The 14,854-nt window shown below is 39.4% G+C and overlaps 14 non-coding genes across 14 annotated transcripts; all 14 read right to left on the bottom strand.

The window, feature by feature from the left end:
- Nucleotides 1-254: 254 nt before the first annotated feature.
- LOC136275178 (U6 spliceosomal RNA) lies at nt 255-363 on the bottom strand. The gene has a single exon (XR_010713707.1). It is a non-coding gene; the product is annotated as a U6 spliceosomal RNA (small nuclear RNA).
- Nucleotides 364-1,511: 1,148 nt separating this feature from the next.
- Nucleotides 1,512-1,675, bottom strand: LOC136275215 (U1 spliceosomal RNA). The gene has a single exon (XR_010713742.1). It is a non-coding gene; the product is annotated as a U1 spliceosomal RNA (small nuclear RNA).
- A 682-nt stretch (nt 1,676-2,357) lies between these two features.
- Nucleotides 2,358-2,466, bottom strand: LOC136275177 (U6 spliceosomal RNA). Its single transcript, XR_010713706.1, has one exon. It is a non-coding gene; the product is annotated as a U6 spliceosomal RNA (small nuclear RNA).
- Nucleotides 2,467-3,616: 1,150 nt separating this feature from the next.
- LOC136275200 (U1 spliceosomal RNA) lies at nt 3,617-3,780 on the bottom strand. Its single transcript, XR_010713729.1, has one exon. It is a non-coding gene; the product is annotated as a U1 spliceosomal RNA (small nuclear RNA).
- A 682-nt stretch (nt 3,781-4,462) lies between these two features.
- On the bottom strand, nt 4,463-4,571 carry LOC136275176 (U6 spliceosomal RNA). Its single transcript, XR_010713705.1, has one exon. It is a non-coding gene; the product is annotated as a U6 spliceosomal RNA (small nuclear RNA).
- A 1,148-nt stretch (nt 4,572-5,719) lies between these two features.
- LOC136275199 (U1 spliceosomal RNA) lies at nt 5,720-5,883 on the bottom strand. The gene has a single exon (XR_010713728.1). It is a non-coding gene; the product is annotated as a U1 spliceosomal RNA (small nuclear RNA).
- Nucleotides 5,884-6,565: 682 nt separating this feature from the next.
- Nucleotides 6,566-6,674, bottom strand: LOC136275175 (U6 spliceosomal RNA). Its single transcript, XR_010713704.1, has one exon. It is a non-coding gene; the product is annotated as a U6 spliceosomal RNA (small nuclear RNA).
- Nucleotides 6,675-7,822: 1,148 nt separating this feature from the next.
- On the bottom strand, nt 7,823-7,986 carry LOC136275198 (U1 spliceosomal RNA). The gene has a single exon (XR_010713727.1). It is a non-coding gene; the product is annotated as a U1 spliceosomal RNA (small nuclear RNA).
- A 682-nt stretch (nt 7,987-8,668) lies between these two features.
- Nucleotides 8,669-8,777, bottom strand: LOC136275174 (U6 spliceosomal RNA). Its single transcript, XR_010713703.1, has one exon. It is a non-coding gene; the product is annotated as a U6 spliceosomal RNA (small nuclear RNA).
- A 1,148-nt stretch (nt 8,778-9,925) lies between these two features.
- On the bottom strand, nt 9,926-10,089 carry LOC136275197 (U1 spliceosomal RNA). The gene has a single exon (XR_010713726.1). It is a non-coding gene; the product is annotated as a U1 spliceosomal RNA (small nuclear RNA).
- Nucleotides 10,090-10,771: 682 nt separating this feature from the next.
- Nucleotides 10,772-10,880, bottom strand: LOC117683343 (U6 spliceosomal RNA). Its single transcript, XR_004597410.1, has one exon. It is a non-coding gene; the product is annotated as a U6 spliceosomal RNA (small nuclear RNA).
- Nucleotides 10,881-12,028: 1,148 nt separating this feature from the next.
- Nucleotides 12,029-12,192, bottom strand: LOC117683379 (U1 spliceosomal RNA). Its single transcript, XR_004597446.2, has one exon. It is a non-coding gene; the product is annotated as a U1 spliceosomal RNA (small nuclear RNA).
- Nucleotides 12,193-12,874: 682 nt separating this feature from the next.
- LOC117683345 (U6 spliceosomal RNA) lies at nt 12,875-12,983 on the bottom strand. The gene has a single exon (XR_004597412.2). It is a non-coding gene; the product is annotated as a U6 spliceosomal RNA (small nuclear RNA).
- Nucleotides 12,984-14,131: 1,148 nt separating this feature from the next.
- On the bottom strand, nt 14,132-14,295 carry LOC136275196 (U1 spliceosomal RNA). Its single transcript, XR_010713725.1, has one exon. It is a non-coding gene; the product is annotated as a U1 spliceosomal RNA (small nuclear RNA).
- Between the last annotated feature and the right edge of the window lie 559 nt (nt 14,296-14,854).

Below are 14,854 nucleotides of genomic sequence, written 5' to 3'. Positions count from 1 at the left end.
AGCCTGTTCGGGCGGGTGTGGGGCGTTTTTTGTTTTTTGTTTTTTGATGTTTTGTTTTGTTTTGTTTTTTTGTTTTTGAATAAAAGAAAAATATGGAACGCTTCACGAATTCGCGTGTCATCCCTGCCTTGCGCTACATACTCCCCAATCTTCGTGGTGAAGTTCCAATTTCTCGACCAATCAGATTGTCCCCTCATTCCAATTCTCATTCCAATTCTCATTCCAATTCCTATTCCAATTTTTTTGAATAAAAGAAAAATATGGAACGCTTCACGAATTTGCGTGTCATCCTTGCGCAGGGGCCATGCTAATCTTCTCTGTATCGTTCCAATTTTAATATATGTACTGCCGAAAAGCAAGTACAAGTACTTGTACCGTCCCGCGGGAATAAGTACTAAGCTTTGAATAGTATACTGAAACAGCGCGTTCAAATATCTACATACTGTAAACACCATGATTACGTATATATAACGTAACAGGGACGACAACTGTGGTCTCTGTACCGGTGGTATAGTAATAGAATATGATTAGTAAAACTAAGTACCAGCGGTATAAAAAGAGGGATGGCGGTGGCGGATGGGGGTGGCATTCAATATTTGACCTCCGTTTTAGCGATTGATTACAAAAAATCAATCCCAATGACCTCATGAAGTGAAATGTCAGTTCGATGGCACATTTAATTCTCTTTCTTCTGGTATGCAAGTTTTCCTCCCAAGCCCCATATTAATAATTGCAACCCCACCCTCCCTATCTACCCTAGACACGCCCAGCATTGTACATTCACACATAGTGCAATGCGCGTTACTTGACTATACGTGAAGATGAATGGTTCAATTTGAATAAACTAGGTATACAGATGCATGCTGACTGAGAAATTATTGCACTGTTTTAAATACTGAAATACATTTACATTAATCTTACCGCGTTTGATCCTAGAAACTTAATACAATCCAATAGAATGGGCCCAGTGTATGTCCGAAAAGCGGTCACTTACTAGCATATTCCATTTCCCGTTAAGCTAAATCGAAGCTGGGTGTATATGCTGTTTCACACAAAATCACATCTCTTTCGCGACTGGATGACAATTTTCAAACTTTGTTGTCACGAGCTCGACGTCACAATGAAATATACGCATACACACGGGTCCACAGTCAAAGGGATGCAACTCCTTCTTTTCCTTTGCACAAAGCTTGTGAAAATATCGCGAACTGGCGCTGATCTCTCGAAAAAAAAATTTGCCTGTCAGTGAAACAGTAATGTTTACACCTAAATTAAAATTAATATTAGCACACACATTAACCAAGTAACCAACGCTATTATCAAAAAATAAAGTGGATACACTGATGTCCCGTGTAGTTACATGTAAACATAAATAATTATACATATTTACTGAATTAATTTCTTCCACACTAATCTAAGCTGTTTGCGGTGACTTGCTTTTAAGATTCGATGATGTATAAATTTCCATAAGGTGTCAAATTGTGTGTGTTCTTTTATATTGAATTTTATACCAGGGGTTAGCGCGAACGCAGACCCCCACACTAAAAAATTACGTGCCCGAGTCGCCCGCATTTGGGGCGATCGCAGGGTTCAGCCTATCCGGAGTGCAATGGAATGGCCTCGCCCTGGTGGGACCCCCTTGAGGATCAGGGTGCCCTCTGCACCAGGTAAGTATGATTTGAATGCGGCCAAAGAAGAATTTCAAGCTACGAAGTTGTAATAAAAAGAAGTGTTTAGTGAACTGCATGTACCGCAACAGCAAATTTCAAACACAAATCATCCCAAATAATACATTTTGTCTACACAATTACATAGTTTACAACATTTTCTCACATCTCTGCAACAATTTAACAGCTCACACACTCCCTGTCAAGTCTGAATACGCCCCGTCCGATTTTTCTTAACACAACGTATGACAAACGTTTCGCCGCGTACATGTAGATATGTATTAGGAGAAAGACCATACATTTTGCTTAAAGTAAATACAGCATTTCATGGTCAAATAATTCCCTAAAAAGCGCATATCCGTTCAAAATCTAAACTTACACATGTATCTTGTCAGTAGCATCGTTATCTAAAATAGCACTGTGTAAAACCAGGACCAGCCTGTTCGGGCGGGTGTGGGGCGTTTTTTGTTTTTTGTTTTTTGATGTTTTGTTTTGTTTTGTTTTTTTGTTTTTGAATAAAAGAAAAATATGGAACGCTTCACGAATTCGCGTGTCATCCCTGCCTTGCGCTACATACTCCCCAATCTTCGTGGTGAAGTTCCAATTTCTCGACCAATCAGATTGTCCCCTCATTCCAATTCTCATTCCAATTCTCATTCCAATTCCTATTCCAATTTTTTTGAATAAAAGAAAAATATGGAACGCTTCACGAATTTGCGTGTCATCCTTGCGCAGGGGCCATGCTAATCTTCTCTGTATCGTTCCAATTTTAATATATGTACTGCCGAAAAGCAAGTACAAGTACTTGTACCGTCCCGCGGGAATAAGTACTAAGCTTTGAATAGTATACTGAAACAGCGCGTTCAAATATCTACATACTGTAAACACCATGATTACGTATATATAACGTAACAGGGACGACAACTGTGGTCTCTGTACCGGTGGTATAGTAATAGAATATGATTAGTAAAACTAAGTACCAGCGGTATAAAAAGAGGGATGGCGGTGGCGGATGGGGGTGGCATTCAATATTTGACCTCCGTTTTAGCGATTGATTACAAAAAATCAATCCCAATGACCTCATGAAGTGAAATGTCAGTTCGATGGCACATTTAATTCTCTTTCTTCTGGTATGCAAGTTTTCCTCCCAAGCCCCATATTAATAATTGCAACCCCACCCTCCCTATCTACCCTAGACACGCCCAGCATTGTACATTCACACATAGTGCAATGCGCGTTACTTGACTATACGTGAAGATGAATGGTTCAATTTGAATAAACTAGGTATACAGATGCATGCTGACTGAGAAATTATTGCACTGTTTTAAATACTGAAATACATTTACATTAATCTTACCGCGTTTGATCCTAGAAACTTAATACAATCCAATAGAATGGGCCCAGTGTATGTCCGAAAAGCGGTCACTTACTAGCATATTCCATTTCCCGTTAAGCTAAATCGAAGCTGGGTGTATATGCTGTTTCACACAAAATCACATCTCTTTCGCGACTGGATGACAATTTTCAAACTTTGTTGTCACGAGCTCGACGTCACAATGAAATATACGCATACACACGGGTCCACAGTCAAAGGGATGCAACTCCTTCTTTTCCTTTGCACAAAGCTTGTGAAAATATCGCGAACTGGCGCTGATCTCTCGAAAAAAAAATTTGCCTGTCAGTGAAACAGTAATGTTTACACCTAAATTAAAATTAATATTAGCACACACACATTAACCAAGTAACCAACGCTATTATCAAAAAATAAAGTGGATACACTGATGTCCCGTGTAGTTACATGTAAACATAAATAATTATACATATTTACTGAATTAATTTCTTCCACACTAATCTAAGCTGTTTGCGGTGACTTGCTTTTAAGATTCGATGATGTATAAATTTCCATAAGGTGTCAAATTGTGTGTGTTCTTTTATATTGAATTTTATACCAGGGGTTAGCGCGAACGCAGACCCCCACACTAAAAAATTACGTGCCCGAGTCGCCCGCATTTGGGGCGATCGCAGGGTTCAGCCTATCCGGAGTGCAATGGAATGGCCTCGCCCTGGAGGGACCCCCTTGAGGATCAGGGTGCCCTCTGCACCAGGTAAGTATGATTTGAATGCGGCCAAAGAAGAATTTCAAGCTACGAAGTTGTAATAAAAAGAAGTGTTTAGTGAACTGCATGTACCGCAACAGCAAATTTCAAACACAAATCATCCCAAATAATACATTTTGTCTACACAATTACATAGTTTACAACATTTTCTCACATCTCTGCAACAATTTAACAGCTCACACACTCCCTGTCAAGTCTGAATACGCCCCGTCCGATTTTTCTTAACACAACGTATGACAAACGTTTCGCCGCGTACATGTAGATATGTATTAGGAGAAAGACCATACATTTTGCTTAAAGTAAATACAGCATTTCATGGTCAAATAATTCCCTAAAAAGCGCATATCCGTTCAAAATCTAAACTTACACATGTATCTTGTCAGTAGCATCGTTATCTAAAATAGCACTGTGTAAAACCAGGACCAGCCTGTTCGGGCGGGTGTGGGGCGTTTTTTGTTTTTTGTTTTTTGATGTTTTGTTTTGTTTTGTTTTTTTGTTTTTGAATAAAAGAAAAATATGGAACGCTTCACGAATTCGCGTGTCATCCCTGCCTTGCGCTACATACTCCCCAATCTTCGTGGTGAAGTTCCAATTTCTCGACCAATCAGATTGTCCCCTCATTCCAATTCTCATTCCAATTCTCATTCCAATTCCTATTCCAATTTTTTTGAATAAAAGAAAAATATGGAACGCTTCACGAATTTGCGTGTCATCCTTGCGCAGGGGCCATGCTAATCTTCTCTGTATCGTTCCAATTTTAATATATGTACTGCCGAAAAGCAAGTACAAGTACTTGTACCGTCCCGCGGGAATAAGTACTAAGCTTTGAATAGTATACTGAAACAGCGCGTTCAAATATCTACATACTGTAAACACCATGATTACGTATATATAACGTAACAGGGACGACAACTGTGGTCTCTGTACCGGTGGTATAGTAATAGAATATGATTAGTAAAACTAAGTACCAGCGGTATAAAAAGAGGGATGGCGGTGGCGGATGGGGGTGGCATTCAATATTTGACCTCCGTTTTAGCGATTGATTACAAAAAATCAATCCCAATGACCTCATGAAGTGAAATGTCAGTTCGATGGCACATTTAATTCTCTTTCTTCTGGTATGCAAGTTTTCCTCCCAAGCCCCATATTAATAATTGCAACCCCACCCTCCCTATCTACCCTAGACACGCCCAGCATTGTACATTCACACATAGTGCAATGCGCGTTACTTGACTATACGTGAAGATGAATGGTTCAATTTGAATAAACTAGGTATACAGATGCATGCTGACTGAGAAATTATTGCACTGTTTTAAATACTGAAATACATTTACATTAATCTTACCGCGTTTGATCCTAGAAACTTAATACAATCCAATAGAATGGGCCCAGTGTATGTCCGAAAAGCGGTCACTTACTAGCATATTCCATTTCCCGTTAAGCTAAATCGAAGCTGGGTGTATATGCTGTTTCACACAAAATCACATCTCTTTCGCGACTGGATGACAATTTTCAAACTTTGTTGTCACGAGCTCGACGTCACAATGAAATATACGCATACACACGGGTCCACAGTCAAAGGGATGCAACTCCTTCTTTTCCTTTGCACAAAGCTTGTGAAAATATCGCGAACTGGCGCTGATCTCTCGAAAAAAAAATTTGCCTGTCAGTGAAACAGTAATGTTTACACCTAAATTAAAATTAATATTAGCACACACATTAACCAAGTAACCAACGCTATTATCAAAAAATAAAGTGGATACACTGATGTCCCGTGTAGTTACATGTAAACATAAATAATTATACATATTTACTGAATTAATTTCTTCCACACTAATCTAAGCTGTTTGCGGTGACTTGCTTTTAAGATTCGATGATGTATAAATTTCCATAAGGTGTCAAATTGTGTGTGTTCTTTTATATTGAATTTTATACCAGGGGTTAGCGCGAACGCAGACCCCCACACTAAAAAATTACGTGCCCGAGTCGCCCGCATTTGGGGCGATCGCAGGGTTCAGCCTATCCGGAGTGCAATGGAATGGCCTCGCCCTGGAGGGACCCCCTTGAGGATCAGGGTGCCCTCTGCACCAGGTAAGTATGATTTGAATGCGGCCAAAGAAGAATTTCAAGCTACGAAGTTGTAATAAAAAGAAGTGTTTAGTGAACTGCATGTACCGCAACAGCAAATTTCAAACACAAATCATCCCAAATAATACATTTTGTCTACACAATTACATAGTTTACAACATTTTCTCACATCTCTGCAACAATTTAACAGCTCACACACTCCCTGTCAAGTCTGAATACGCCCCGTCCGATTTTTCTTAACACAACGTATGACAAACGTTTCGCCGCGTACATGTAGATATGTATTAGGAGAAAGACCATACATTTTGCTTAAAGTAAATACAGCATTTCATGGTCAAATAATTCCCTAAAAAGCGCATATCCGTTCAAAATCTAAACTTACACATGTATCTTGTCAGTAGCATCGTTATCTAAAATAGCACTGTGTAAAACCAGGACCAGCCTGTTCGGGCGGGTGTGGGGCGTTTTTTGTTTTTTGTTTTTTGATGTTTTGTTTTGTTTTGTTTTTTTGTTTTTGAATAAAAGAAAAATATGGAACGCTTCACGAATTCGCGTGTCATCCCTGCCTTGCGCTACATACTCCCCAATCTTCGTGGTGAAGTTCCAATTTCTCGACCAATCAGATTGTCCCCTCATTCCAATTCTCATTCCAATTCTCATTCCAATTCCTATTCCAATTTTTTTGAATAAAAGAAAAATATGGAACGCTTCACGAATTTGCGTGTCATCCTTGCGCAGGGGCCATGCTAATCTTCTCTGTATCGTTCCAATTTTAATATATGTACTGCCGAAAAGCAAGTACAAGTACTTGTACCGTCCCGCGGGAATAAGTACTAAGCTTTGAATAGTATACTGAAACAGCGCGTTCAAATATCTACATACTGTAAACACCATGATTACGTATATATAACGTAACAGGGACGACAACTGTGGTCTCTGTACCGGTGGTATAGTAATAGAATATGATTAGTAAAACTAAGTACCAGCGGTATAAAAAGAGGGATGGCGGTGGCGGATGGGGGTGGCATTCAATATTTGACCTCCGTTTTAGCGATTGATTACAAAAAATCAATCCCAATGACCTCATGAAGTGAAATGTCAGTTCGATGGCACATTTAATTCTCTTTCTTCTGGTATGCAAGTTTTCCTCCCAAGCCCCATATTAATAATTGCAACCCCACCCTCCCTATCTACCCTAGACACGCCCAGCATTGTACATTCACACATAGTGCAATGCGCGTTACTTGACTATACGTGAAGATGAATGGTTCAATTTGAATAAACTAGGTATACAGATGCATGCTGACTGAGAAATTATTGCACTGTTTTAAATACTGAAATACATTTACATTAATCTTACCGCGTTTGATCCTAGAAACTTAATACAATCCAATAGAATGGGCCCAGTGTATGTCCGAAAAGCGGTCACTTACTAGCATATTCCATTTCCCGTTAAGCTAAATCGAAGCTGGGTGTATATGCTGTTTCACACAAAATCACATCTCTTTCGCGACTGGATGACAATTTTCAAACTTTGTTGTCACGAGCTCGACGTCACAATGAAATATACGCATACACACGGGTCCACAGTCAAAGGGATGCAACTCCTTCTTTTCCTTTGCACAAAGCTTGTGAAAATATCGCGAACTGGCGCTGATCTCTCGAAAAAAAAATTTGCCTGTCAGTGAAACAGTAATGTTTACACCTAAATTAAAATTAATATTAGCACACACATTAACCAAGTAACCAACGCTATTATCAAAAAATAAAGTGGATACACTGATGTCCCGTGTAGTTACATGTAAACATAAATAATTATACATATTTACTGAATTAATTTCTTCCACACTAATCTAAGCTGTTTGCGGTGACTTGCTTTTAAGATTCGATGATGTATAAATTTCCATAAGGTGTCAAATTGTGTGTGTTCTTTTATATTGAATTTTATACCAGGGGTTAGCGCGAACGCAGACCCCCACACTAAAAAATTACGTGCCCGAGTCGCCCGCATTTGGGGCGATCGCAGGGTTCAGCCTATCCGGAGTGCAATGGAATGGCCTCGCCCTGGAGGGACCCCCTTGAGGATCAGGGTGCCCTCTGCACCAGGTAAGTATGATTTGAATGCGGCCAAAGAAGAATTTCAAGCTACGAAGTTGTAATAAAAAGAAGTGTTTAGTGAACTGCATGTACCGCAACAGCAAATTTCAAACACAAATCATCCCAAATAATACATTTTGTCTACACAATTACATAGTTTACAACATTTTCTCACATCTCTGCAACAATTTAACAGCTCACACACTCCCTGTCAAGTCTGAATACGCCCCGTCCGATTTTTCTTAACACAACGTATGACAAACGTTTCGCCGCGTACATGTAGATATGTATTAGGAGAAAGACCATACATTTTGCTTAAAGTAAATACAGCATTTCATGGTCAAATAATTCCCTAAAAAGCGCATATCCGTTCAAAATCTAAACTTACACATGTATCTTGTCAGTAGCATCGTTATCTAAAATAGCACTGTGTAAAACCAGGACCAGCCTGTTCGGGCGGGTGTGGGGCGTTTTTTGTTTTTTGTTTTTTGATGTTTTGTTTTGTTTTGTTTTTTTGTTTTTGAATAAAAGAAAAATATGGAACGCTTCACGAATTCGCGTGTCATCCCTGCCTTGCGCTACATACTCCCCAATCTTCGTGGTGAAGTTCCAATTTCTCGACCAATCAGATTGTCCCCTCATTCCAATTCTCATTCCAATTCTCATTCCAATTCCTATTCCAATTTTTTTGAATAAAAGAAAAATATGGAACGCTTCACGAATTTGCGTGTCATCCTTGCGCAGGGGCCATGCTAATCTTCTCTGTATCGTTCCAATTTTAATATATGTACTGCCGAAAAGCAAGTACAAGTACTTGTACCGTCCCGCGGGAATAAGTACTAAGCTTTGAATAGTATACTGAAACAGCGCGTTCAAATATCTACATACTGTAAACACCATGATTACGTATATATAACGTAACAGGGACGACAACTGTGGTCTCTGTACCGGTGGTATAGTAATAGAATATGATTAGTAAAACTAAGTACCAGCGGTATAAAAAGAGGGATGGCGGTGGCGGATGGGGGTGGCATTCAATATTTGACCTCCGTTTTAGCGATTGATTACAAAAAATCAATCCCAATGACCTCATGAAGTGAAATGTCAGTTCGATGGCACATTTAATTCTCTTTCTTCTGGTATGCAAGTTTTCCTCCCAAGCCCCATATTAATAATTGCAACCCCACCCTCCCTATCTACCCTAGACACGCCCAGCATTGTACATTCACACATAGTGCAATGCGCGTTACTTGACTATACGTGAAGATGAATGGTTCAATTTGAATAAACTAGGTATACAGATGCATGCTGACTGAGAAATTATTGCACTGTTTTAAATACTGAAATACATTTACATTAATCTTACCGCGTTTGATCCTAGAAACTTAATACAATCCAATAGAATGGGCCCAGTGTATGTCCGAAAAGCGGTCACTTACTAGCATATTCCATTTCCCGTTAAGCTAAATCGAAGCTGGGTGTATATGCTGTTTCACACAAAATCACATCTCTTTCGCGACTGGATGACAATTTTCAAACTTTGTTGTCACGAGCTCGACGTCACAATGAAATATACGCATACACACGGGTCCACAGTCAAAGGGATGCAACTCCTTCTTTTCCTTTGCACAAAGCTTGTGAAAATATCGCGAACTGGCGCTGATCTCTCGAAAAAAAAATTTGCCTGTCAGTGAAACAGTAATGTTTACACCTAAATTAAAATTAATATTAGCACACACATTAACCAAGTAACCAACGCTATTATCAAAAAATAAAGTGGATACACTGATGTCCCGTGTAGTTACATGTAAACATAAATAATTATACATATTTACTGAATTAATTTCTTCCACACTAATCTAAGCTGTTTGCGGTGACTTGCTTTTAAGATTCGATGATGTATAAATTTCCATAAGGTGTCAAATTGTGTGTGTTCTTTTATATTGAATTTTATACCAGGGGTTAGCGCGAACGCAGACCCCCACACTAAAAAATTACGTGCCCGAGTCGCCCGCATTTGGGGCGATCGCAGGGTTCAGCCTATCCGGAGTGCAATGGAATGGCCTCGCCCTGGAGGGACCCCCTTGAGGATCAGGGTGCCCTCTGCACCAGGTAAGTATGATTTGAATGCGGCCAAAGAAGAATTTCAAGCTACGAAGTTGTAATAAAAAGAAGTGTTTAGTGAACTGCATGTACCGCAACAGCAAATTTCAAACACAAATCATCCCAAATAATACATTTTGTCTACACAATTACATAGTTTACAACATTTTCTCACATCTCTGCAACAATTTAACAGCTCACACACTCCCTGTCAAGTCTGAATACGCCCCGTCCGATTTTTCTTAACACAACGTATGACAAACGTTTCGCCGCGTACATGTAGATATGTATTAGGAGAAAGACCATACATTTTGCTTAAAGTAAATACAGCATTTCATGGTCAAATAATTCCCTAAAAAGCGCATATCCGTTCAAAATCTAAACTTACACATGTATCTTGTCAGTAGCATCGTTATCTAAAATAGCACTGTGTAAAACCAGGACCAGCCTGTTCGGGCGGGTGTGGGGCGTTTTTTGTTTTTTGTTTTTTGATGTTTTGTTTTGTTTTGTTTTTTTGTTTTTGAATAAAAGAAAAATATGGAACGCTTCACGAATTCGCGTGTCATCCCTGCCTTGCGCTACATACTCCCCAATCTTCGTGGTGAAGTTCCAATTTCTCGACCAATCAGATTGTCCCCTCATTCCAATTCTCATTCCAATTCTCATTCCAATTCCTATTCCAATTTTTTTGAATAAAAGAAAAATATGGAACGCTTCACGAATTTGCGTGTCATCCTTGCGCAGGGGCCATGCTAATCTTCTCTGTATCGTTCCAATTTTAATATATGTACTGCCGAAAAGCAAGTACAAGTACTTGTACCGTCCCGCGGGAATAAGTACTAAGCTTTGAATAGTATACTGAAACAGCGCGTTCAAATATCTACATACTGTAAACACCATGATTACGTATATATAACGTAACAGGGACGACAACTGTGGTCTCTGTACCGGTGGTATAGTAATAGAATATGATTAGTAAAACTAAGTACCAGCGGTATAAAAAGAGGGATGGCGGTGGCGGATGGGGGTGGCATTCAATATTTGACCTCCGTTTTAGCGATTGATTACAAAAAATCAATCCCAATGACCTCATGAAGTGAAATGTCAGTTCGATGGCACATTTAATTCTCTTTCTTCTGGTATGCAAGTTTTCCTCCCAAGCCCCATATTAATAATTGCAACCCCACCCTCCCTATCTACCCTAGACACGCCCAGCATTGTACATTCACACATAGTGCAATGCGCGTTACTTGACTATACGTGAAGATGAATGGTTCAATTTGAATAAACTAGGTATACAGATGCATGCTGACTGAGAAATTATTGCACTGTTTTAAATACTGAAATACATTTACATTAATCTTACCGCGTTTGATCCTAGAAACTTAATACAATCCAATAGAATGGGCCCAGTGTATGTCCGAAAAGCGGTCACTTACTAGCATATTCCATTTCCCGTTAAGCTAAATCGAAGCTGGGTGTATATGCTGTTTCACACAAAATCACATCTCTTTCGCGACTGGATGACAATTTTCAAACTTTGTTGTCACGAGCTCGACGTCACAATGAAATATACGCATACACACGGGTCCACAGTCAAAGGGATGCAACTCCTTCTTTTCCTTTGCACAAAGCTTGTGAAAATATCGCGAACTGGCGCTGATCTCTCGAAAAAAAAATTTGCCTGTCAGTGAAACAGTAATGTTTACACCTAAATTAAAATTAATATTAGCACACACATTAACCAAGTAACCAACGCTATTATCAAAAAATAAAGTGGATACACTGATGTCCCGTGTAGTTACATGTAAACATAAATAATTATACATATTTACTGAATTAATTTCTTCCACACTAATCTAAGCTGTTTGCGGTGACTTGCTTTTAAGATTCGATGATGTATAAATTTCCATAAGGTGTCAAATTGTGTGTGTTCTTTTATATTGAATTTTATACCAGGGGTTAGCGCGAACGCAGACCCCCACACTAAAAAATTACGTGCCCGAGTCGCCCGCATTTGGGGCGATCGCAGGGTTCAGCCTATCCGGAGTGCAATGGAATGGCCTCGCCCTGGAGGGACCCCCTTGAGGATCAGGGTGCCCTCTGCACCAGGTAAGTATGATTTGAATGCGGCCAAAGAAGAATTTCAAGCTACGAAGTTGTAATAAAAAGAAGTGTTTAGTGAACTGCATGTACCGCAACAGCAAATTTCAAACACAAATCATCCCAAATAATACATTTTGTCTACACAATTACATAGTTTACAACATTTTCTCACATCTCTGCAACAATTTAACAGCTCACACACTCCCTGTCAAGTCTGAATACGCCCCGTCCGATTTTTCTTAACACAACGTATGACAAACGTTTCGCCGCGTACATGTAGATATGTATTAGGAGAAAGACCATACATTTTGCTTAAAGTAAATACAGCATTTCATGGTCAAATAATTCCCTAAAAAGCGCATATCCGTTCAAAATCTAAACTTACACATGTATCTTGTCAGTAGCATCGTTATCTAAAATAGCACTGTGTAAAACCAGGACCAGCCTGTTCGGGCGGGTGTGGGGCGTTTTTTGTTTTTTGTTTTTTGATGTTTTGTTTTGTTTTGTTTTTTTGTTTTTGAATAAAAGAAAAATATGGAACGCTTCACGAATTCGCGTGTCATCCCTGCCTTGCGCTACATACTCCCCAATCTTCGTGGTGAAGTTCCAATTTCTCGACCAATCAGATTGTCCCCTCATTCCAATTCTCATTCCAATTCTCATTCCAATTCCTATTCCAATTTTTTTGAATAAAAGAAAAATATGGAACGCTTCACGAATTTGCGTGTCATCCTTGCGCAGGGGCCATGCTAATCTTCTCTGTATCGTTCCAATTTTAATATATGTACTGCCGAAAAGCAAGTACAAGTACTTGTACCGTCCCGCGGGAATAAGTACTAAGCTTTGAATAGTATACTGAAACAGCGCGTTCAAATATCTACATACTGTAAACACCATGATTACGTATATATAACGTAACAGGGACGACAACTGTGGTCTCTGTACCGGTGGTATAGTAATAGAATATGATTAGTAAAACTAAGTACCAGCGGTATAAAAAGAGGGATGGCGGTGGCGGATGGGGGTGGCATTCAATATTTGACCTCCGTTTTAGCGATTGATTACAAAAAATCAATCCCAATGACCTCATGAAGTGAAATGTCAGTTCGATGGCACATTTAATTCTCTTTCTTCTGGTATGCAAGTTTTCCTCCCAAGCCCCATATTAATAATTGCAACCCCACCCTCCCTATCTACCCTAGACACGCCCAGCATTGTACATTCACACATAGTGCAATGCGCGTTACTTGACTATACGTGAAGATGAATGGTTCAATTTGAATAAACTAGGTATACAGATGCATGCTGACTGAGAAATTATTGCACTGTTTTAAATACTGAAATACATTTACATTAATCTTACCGCGTTTGATCCTAGAAACTTAATACAATCCAATAGAATGGGCCCAGTGTATGTCCGAAAAGCGGTCACTTACTAGCATATTCCATTTCCCGTTAAGCTAAATCGAAGCTGGGTGTATATGCTGTTTCACACAAAATCACATCTCTTTCGCGACTGGATGACAATTTTCAAACTTTGTTGTCACGAGCTCGACGTCACAATGAAATATACGCATACACACGGGTCCACAGTCAAAGGGATGCAACTCCTTCTTTTCCTTTGCACAAAGCTTGTGAAAATATCGCGAACTGGCGCTGATCTCTCGAAAAAAAAATTTGCCTGTCAGTGAAACAGTAATGTTTACACCTAAATTAAAATTAATATTAGCACACACATTAACCAAGTAACCAACGCTATTATCAAAAAATAAAGTGGATACACTGATGTCCCGTGTAGTTACATGTAAACATAAATAATTATACATATTTACTGAATTAATTTCTTCCACACTAATCTAAGCTGTTTGCGGTGACTTGCTTTTAAGATTCGATGATGTATAAATTTCCATAAGGTGTCAAATTGTGTGTGTTCTTTTATATTGAATTTTATACCAGGGGTTAGCGCGAACGCAGACCCCCACACTAAAAAATTACGTGCCCGAGTCGCCCGCATTTGGGGCGATCGCAGGGTTCAGCCTATCCGGAGTGCAATGGAATGGCCTCGCCCTGGAGGGACCCCCTTGAGGATCAGGGTGCCCTCTGCACCAGGTAAGTATGATTTGAATGCGGCCAAAGAAGAATTTCAAGCTACGAAGTTGTAATAAAAAGAAGTGTTTAGTGAACTGCATGTACCGCAACAGCAAATTTCAAACACAAATCATCCCAAATAATACATTTTGTCTACACAATTACATAGTTTACAACATTTTCTCACATCTCTGCAACAATTTAACAGCTCACACACTCCCTGTCAAGTCTGAATACGCCCCGTCCGATTTTTCTTAACACAACGTATGACAAACGTTTCGCCGCGTACATGTAGATATGTATTAGGAGAAAGACCATACATTTTGCTTAAAGTAAATACAGCATTTCATGGTCAAATAATTCCCTAAAAAGCGCATATCCGTTCAAAATCTAAACTTACACATGTATCTTGTCAGTAGCATCGTTATCTAAAATAGCACTGTGTAAAACCAGGACCAGCCTGTTCGGGCGGGTGTGGGGCGTTTTTTGTTTTTTGTTTTTTGATGTTTTGTTTTGTTTTGTTTTTTTGTTTTTGAATAAAAGAAAAATATGGAACGCTTCACGAATTCGCGTGTCATCCCTGCCTTG

Source organism: Magallana gigas, chromosome 4 (genome assembly GCF_963853765.1).
Source record: "Magallana gigas chromosome 4, xbMagGiga1.1, whole genome shotgun sequence".
Lineage (NCBI taxonomy): Eukaryota > Metazoa > Mollusca > Bivalvia > Ostreida > Ostreidae > Magallana > Magallana gigas.
The sequence above is the reverse complement of the archived record's forward strand: the minus strand, read 5'-3'. Positions and strand labels throughout refer to the sequence as shown.